This window comes from Arachis hypogaea, chromosome 10 (assembly GCF_003086295.3).
Source record: "Arachis hypogaea cultivar Tifrunner chromosome 10, arahy.Tifrunner.gnm2.J5K5, whole genome shotgun sequence".
Lineage (NCBI taxonomy): Eukaryota > Viridiplantae > Streptophyta > Magnoliopsida > Fabales > Fabaceae > Arachis > Arachis hypogaea.
This window is the reverse complement of record NC_092045.1, coordinates 83,112,113-83,119,244: the sequence shown is the minus strand read 5'-3', so window position 1 is coordinate 83,119,244 and position 7,132 is coordinate 83,112,113. Positions and strand designations below refer to the sequence as shown.

The 7,132-nt window shown below is 41.1% G+C and overlaps 1 non-coding gene across 1 annotated transcript; it reads left to right on the top strand.

The window, feature by feature from the left end:
* Positions 1 to 2,326: 2,326 nt before the first annotated feature.
* LOC112718837 (small nucleolar RNA R71) lies at positions 2,327 to 2,434 on the top strand. The gene has a single exon (XR_003161163.1). It is a non-coding gene; the product is annotated as a small nucleolar RNA R71 (small nucleolar RNA).
* The last annotated feature ends 4,698 nt before the right edge of the window (positions 2,435 to 7,132 follow it).

Sequence of the window (7,132 nt, the reverse complement as noted above, 5' to 3'; positions counted from 1 at the left end):
GTGGGTCTGGGAGGGAAAGTTGTTTGAATTTGAAGGGTGAGGTTGGTGGGAATTTATGAAGGATGGATGTGAGTGGTGAAGAGAAAGATGGGATTTGATAGGTGAAGGGTTTTTGGGGAAGAGGTGTTGAGGTGATTGGTGAATGGGGGGAGAAGAGAGAGAGTGGTGGTGGGGTCCTGTGGGGTCCACAGATCCTGTGGTGTCAAGGAAAAGTCATCCCTGCACCAAATGGCATCAAAATTCACGTTTTGAGCCAATTCTGGCGTTAAACGCCGGGCTGATGCCCATTCCTGGCGTTTAACGCCAGGTTCTTGCCCTTTCCTGGCGTTTAACGCCAGTCTGGTGCCCCTTTCTGGCGTTAAACGCCCAGAATGGTGTCAGACTGGGCGTTAAACGCCCAACTGCTAGGCTTACTGGCGTTTGAACGCCAGTAGCATCTTCCTCCAGGGTGTGCTATTTTTCTTCCTGCTTTTCATTCTGTTTTTGCTTTTTCAGTTAATTTTGTGACTTCTCATGATCATCAACCTACAAAAAAGATAAAATAACAAAAGAAAATAATTAATTATAAAACATTGGGTTGCCTCCCAACAAGCGCTTCTTTATTGTCACTAGCTTGACAGAGGACTCTCATGGAGCCTCAGAAATGCTCAGAACCGTGTTGGAACTTCCCAACACCAAACTTAGAGTTTGAATGTGGGGGTTCAACACCAAACTTAGAGTTTGGTTGTGGCCTCCCAACACCAAACTTAGAGTTTGACTGTGGGAGCTCTGTTTGGCTCTGTTTTGAGAGAAGCTCTTCATGCTTCCTCTCCATGATGACAGAGGGATACCCTTGGGCCTTAAACACCAAGGATTCTTCATTCACTTGAATGATCAACTCTCCTCTATCAACATCAATCACAGCCTTTGCTGTGGCTAGGAAGGGTCTGCCAAGGATGATGGATTCATCCATGCACTTCCCAGTCTCTAGGACTATGAAATCAGTAGGGATGTAATGGTCTTCAACTTTAACTAGAACATCCTCTACAAGTCCATAGGCTTGTTTTCTTGAGTTGTCTGCCATCTCTAGGGAGATTTTTGCAGCTTGCACCTCAAAGATCCCTAGCTTCTCCATTACAGAGAGGGGCATGAGGTTTACACTTGACCCTAAGTCACACAAGGCCTTCTTGAAGGTCATGGTGCCTATGGTACAAGGTATAGAAAACTTCCCAGGATCCTGCCTCTTTTGAGGCAGTTTCTGCCTAGACAAGTCATCCAGTTCTTTGGTGAGCAAAGGGGGTTCATCCTCCCAAGTCTCATTTCCAAATAACTTGTCATTTAGCTTCATGATTGCTCCAAGGTATTTAGCAACTTGCTCCTCAGTGACATACTCATCCTCTTCAGAGGAAGAATACTCATCAGAGCTCATGAATGGCAGAAGTAAGTCCAATGGAATCTCTATGGTCTCAGTCTGAGCCTCAGATTCCCATGGTTCCTCATTGGGGAACTCATTGGAGGCCAGTGGACGTCCAGTGAGGTCTTCCTCAGTGGCGTTCACTGCCTCTCTTTCCTCTCCAAATTCGGCCATGTTGATGGCCTTGCACTCTCCTTTTGGATTTTCTTCTGTATTGCTTGGAAGAGTACTTGGAGGGAGTTCAGTAATTTTCTTGCTCAGCTGACCCATTTGTCCTTCCAAATTTCTGATGGAGGACCTAGTTTCAGTCATGAAACTTTGAGTGGTTTTGATTAGATCAGAGACCATGGTTGCTAAGTCAGAGGTATTCTGCTTAGAACTCTCTGTCTGTTGCTGAGAAGATGATGGAAAAGGCTTGCTATTGCTAAACCTGTTTCTTCCACCATTATTGTTATTGAAACCTTGTTGAGGTCTCTCTTGATTCTTCCATGAGAAATTTGGGTGATTTCTCCATGAAGAATTATAGGTGTTTCCATAGGGTTCTCCTAGGTAATTCACCTCTTCCATTGAAGGGTTCTCAGGATCATAAGCTTCTTCCTCAGATGAAGCTTCCTTAGTACTGCTTGGTGCATTTTGCATTCCAGACAGACTTTGAGAAATCATATTGACTTGTTGAGTCAATATTTTGTTCTGAGCCAATATGGCATTCAGAGTGTCAATCTCAAGAACTCCTTTCTTCTGACTAGTCCCATTGTTCACAGGATTTCTTTCAGAAGTGTACATGAATTGGTTGTTTGCAACCATTTCAATCAGTTCTTGAGCTTCAGTAGGCGTCTTCTTCAGATGAAGAGATCCTCCAGAAGAGCTATCCAAAGACATCTTGGACAGTTCAGAGAGACCATCATAGAAAATACCTATGATGCTCCATTTAGAAAGCATATCAGTGGGACACTTTCTGGTCAATTGTTTGTATCTTTCCCAAGCTTCATAGAGGGATTCTCCTTCCTTCTGTCTGAAGGTTTGGACTTCCACTCTAAGCTTACTCAATTTTTGAGGTGGAAAGAACTTTGCCAAGAAGGCATTGACTAGCTTTTCCCAAGAGTCCAGGCTTTCTTTAGGTTGAGAATCCAACCATGTTCTAGCTCTGTCTCTTACAGCAAAAGGGAATAGCATCAGTCTGTAGACCTCAGGGTCAACCCCATTAGTCTTGACAGTGTCACAGATTTGTAAGAACTCAGCTAAAAACTGATGAGGATCTTCCAGTGGAAGTCCATGGAACTTGCAATTCTGTTGCATTAGAGAAACTAATTGAGGCTTAAGCTCAAAGTTGTTTGCTCCAATGGCAGGGATAGAGATGCTTCTCCCATAGAAGTCGAGAGTAGGTGCAGTAAAGTCACCAAGAACCTTCCTTGCATTGTTGGCATTGTTGTTGTTTTCGGCTGCCATGAGTTCTTCCTCCTTGAAGAGTTCGTTCAGGTGCTCTAAAGAGAGTTGTGCTTTGGCTTCTCTTAGCTTTCTCTTCAAGGTCCTTTCAGGTTCAGGATCAGCCTCAACAAGAATGCCTTTGTCTTTGCTCCTGCTCATAAGAAAGAGAAGGGAACAAGAAAATGTGGAATCCTCTATGTCACAGTATAGAGATTCCTTTAGGTGTCAGAGGAAAAGAAGAGTAGAAGACAGAAGTGGAAAATTCGAACTTAACAAAGGAGATGGAGTTCGAATTTTACATTAAGGGATAGTGTTAGTCCATAATTAGAAGGATGTGAGAAGGAGGGAAGTAATTTTCGAAAATTAAGTGAAAAATTTTGAAAACATTTTTGAAAAACATTACTTAATTTTCGAAAATGAAAATGGAAAAGAAATCAAGTGATTTTTGAAAAAGATTTTGAAATTAGAAATCAAAAGGATTTGATTGAAAACTATTTTGAAAAAGATGTGGTTAAGAAGATATGATTGATTTAAAAAAATATGTCATTGAGAAGATATGATTTGAAAAACATTTTAAAAAGATTTGATTTGAAAATTAAAAACTTGACTAACAAGAAAAGATATGATTCAAACATTAAACCTTTCTCAACAGAAAAGGTAACATACTTGAAATGTTGAATCAAATCATTAATTGAGAGTAAGTATCTTTAAAAATGGAAAGAAATTGGTTTTGAAGAAGATTTGATTGGAAAATTGATTTGAAAAAGATTTGGTTTTGAAAAGATTTTGAAAACTTAAAAAAAATTTGATTTGAAAACAAAATCTTCCCTTCTAGCCATCCTGGCGTTAAACGCCCAGAATGGTATCCATTCTGGCGTTTAACGCCCAAAATGCTACCCTTTTGGGCGTTAAACGCCCAACCAGGTACCCTGGCTGGCGTTTAAACGCCAGTTTGTCCTTCTTCACTGGGCGTTTTGAACGCCCAGCTTTTTCTGTGCAATTCCTCTGCTGTATGTTCTGAATCTTCAATTCTCTGTATTATTGACTTGAAAAGACATAAATTAAAAATATTTTTGGATTTTTAATAATAAGGACAAACCAAAATGCAACAAGAATCAAATAACAATGCATGCAAGACACCAAACTTAGCAGTTTGTATACTACTGACACTAACAGGATGAAAATGCATATGAGACACACAAAACTATCAAGTCAGATTGAATTCAAAGATCAGAGCAAGTAAATCATCAAGAACATCTTGAAGATCACTTAGACACATGAATGCATGCAATTGACACCAAACTTATGATGAGACACTAGACTCAAACAAGAAATATTTTTGGATTTTATGATTTTGAAAATTTTTTTTGTGTTTTTCGAAAATTAAATGGAAAAAGATATCAAAATTCTCAATGAGAATTCCAGGAATCAGTGCAATGCTAGTCTAAGACTCCGGTCCAGGAATTAGACATGGCTTCACAGCCAGCCAAGCTTTCAAAGAAAGCTTCGGTCCAAAACACTAGACATGGCCAGAGGCCAGCCAAGCCTTAGCAGATCATTGCTCCAAAAGCAAGATTGATAAAAATCAACAAGCTTTTGTGGTGATAAGTTGAAACCTCGGTCCAATGAAATTAGACATGGCTTCTCAGCCAGCCAGACTTCAACAAATCATCATGAAACTCTAGAATTCATCTTCAAGAATTTCGAAAAAAAATAAATACCTAATCTAAGCAACAAGATGAACCGTCAGTTGTCCAAACTAGAACAATCCCGGGCAATAACGCCAAAAATTTGGTGTTGTTGCCGGATCTTGGCACTGATGTTACCAAAAGCTTGCTCAAAACTTGAACAATCCCCGGCAACGGCGCCAAAAACTTGGTGCGCAAAATTGTGAACAATACTTTTTCACAACTCTCATAATCCCCGGTCATGAATCCCAAAAGCTTGGTAGTTCAGTACCATGGCATTACACAACTTCGCACAACTAACCAGCAAGTGCACTGGGTCGTCCAAGTAATAAACCTTACGCGAGTAAGGGTCGATCCCACGGAGATTGTTAGTATTGAAGCAAGCTATGGTCATCTTGTAAATCTTAGTCAGGCAAACTCAAATGTATATGGTGATGAACGAAAATAACACAAAGGTAAGGATAGTGATACTTATGTAATTCATTGGTAGGAACTTCAGATAAGCGCATGAAGATGCCTTCCCTTCCGTCTCTCTGCTTTCCTACTGTCTTCATCCAATCCTTCTTATTCCTTTCCATGGCAAGCTTAAGCAAGGGTTTCACCGTTGTCAGTGGCTACCTCCCATCCTCTCAGTGAAAGCGATTGCATATGCTCTGTCACAGCATAGCGGAATTCATCTGTCGGTTCTCAATCAGGCCGGAATAGAATCCAGTGATTCTTTTGCGTCTGTCACTAACGCCCCGCCCTCAGGAGTTTGAAGCACGTCACAGTCATTCAGTCATTGAATCCTACTCAGAACACCACAGACAAGGTTAGACCTTCCGGATTCTCTTGAATGCCGCCATCAGTTCTCGCCTATACCACGAAGACTCTGATCTCACAGAATGGTTGGCTCGTTTGTCAGACGAGCACTCGGTTGTCAGGCGATCAACCATGCATCGTGCAATCAGGAATCCAAGAGATATTCACTAGAGCCTTGATCGCTTGTAGAACAAGAGTGGTTGTCAGTCACCTTGTTCATGGGTGAGAATGATGATGAGTGTCACGGATCATCACATTCATCAAGTTGAAGAACAAGTGATATCTTAGAACAAGAACAAGCGGAATTGAATGGAAGAACAATAGTAATTGCATTAATACTCGAGGTACAGTAGAGCTCCACACCTTAATCTATGGTGTGTAGAAACTCCACCGTTGAAAATACATAAGCATGAGGTCTAGGCATGGCCGAATGGCCAGCCTCCCAATGATCTAAGAACTAAAATGTCCAAAGATGATCTAGAGATCTAAAGTGATCAAAAAGATCTTTAATACAATAGTCAAAGGTCCTACTTATAGAAAACTAGTAGCCTAAGGTGTACAGAAATGAGTAAATGACATAAAAATCCTCTTCCGGGCCCACTTGGTGTGTGCTTGGGCTGAGCAATGAAGCATTTTTCGTGCAGAGACTCTTCTTGGAGTTAAACGCCAGCTTTTATGCCAGTTTGGGCGTTTAACTCCCATTTGGGTGCCAGTTCCGGCGTTTAACGCTGGGATTTCTGAGGGTGACTTTGAACGCCGGTTTGGGCCATCAAATCTTGAGCAAAGTATGGACTATCATATATTGCTGGAAAGCCCAGGATGTCTACTTTCCAACGCCATTGAGAGCGCGCCAATTGGACTTCTGTAGCTCCAGAAAATCCACTTCGAGTGCAGGGAGGTCAGAATCCAACAGCATCTGCAGTCCTTTTTGGTCTCTGAATCAGATTTTTGCTCAGGTCCCTCAATTTCAGCCAGAAAATACCTGAAATCACAGAAAAACACACAAACTCATAGTAAAGTCCAGAAAAGTGAATTTTAACTAAAAACTAATAAAAATATACTAAAAACTAACTATATCATACCAAAAACATACTAAAAACAATGCCAAAAAGTATACAAATTATCCGCTCATCAGTGCACGAAATTGTGATCTCAATGGCGCCAACAACTTGGTACGCACAATTGTAATCTCAACTCTTTTTTACAACTTCGCACAACTAACCAGCAAGTGCACTGGGTCGTCCAAGTAATAAACCTTACGTGAGTAAGGGTCGATCCCATGGAGATTGCCGGCTTGAAGCAAGCTATGGTCACCTTATAAATCTTAGTCAGGCAGATTCAAATGGTTATGAAGCTTTGATAATTATAAGATAAATAAAACATAAAATAAGATAGAGATACTTATGTAATTCATTAGTGGAAATTTCAGATAAGTGTATGGAGATGCTTTATCCCTCTTGAATCTCTGCTTTTCTACTGCCTTCATCTAATCCTTCATACTCCTTTCTACGGCAAGCTGTATGTAGGGGGATTACCGTTGTCAATGGCTACCATCCATCCTCTCAGTGAAAATGGTCCAGCTACGGGTTACGTAGGGCTAATCATCTGTCGGTTCTCGATTGTGTAGGAATAGGATTTACTATCCTTTTGCGTCTGTCACCACGCCCTACAGTCGCGAGTTTGAAGCTCGTCACAGTCATCCCATCCCAGATCCTACTCGGAATACCACAGACAAGGTTTAGACTTTCCGAATCTCAAGAATGCTGCCAATTGATTCTACCTTATACCACAAAGACTCTGATTGCATGGAATGGAAGGCTCTGTT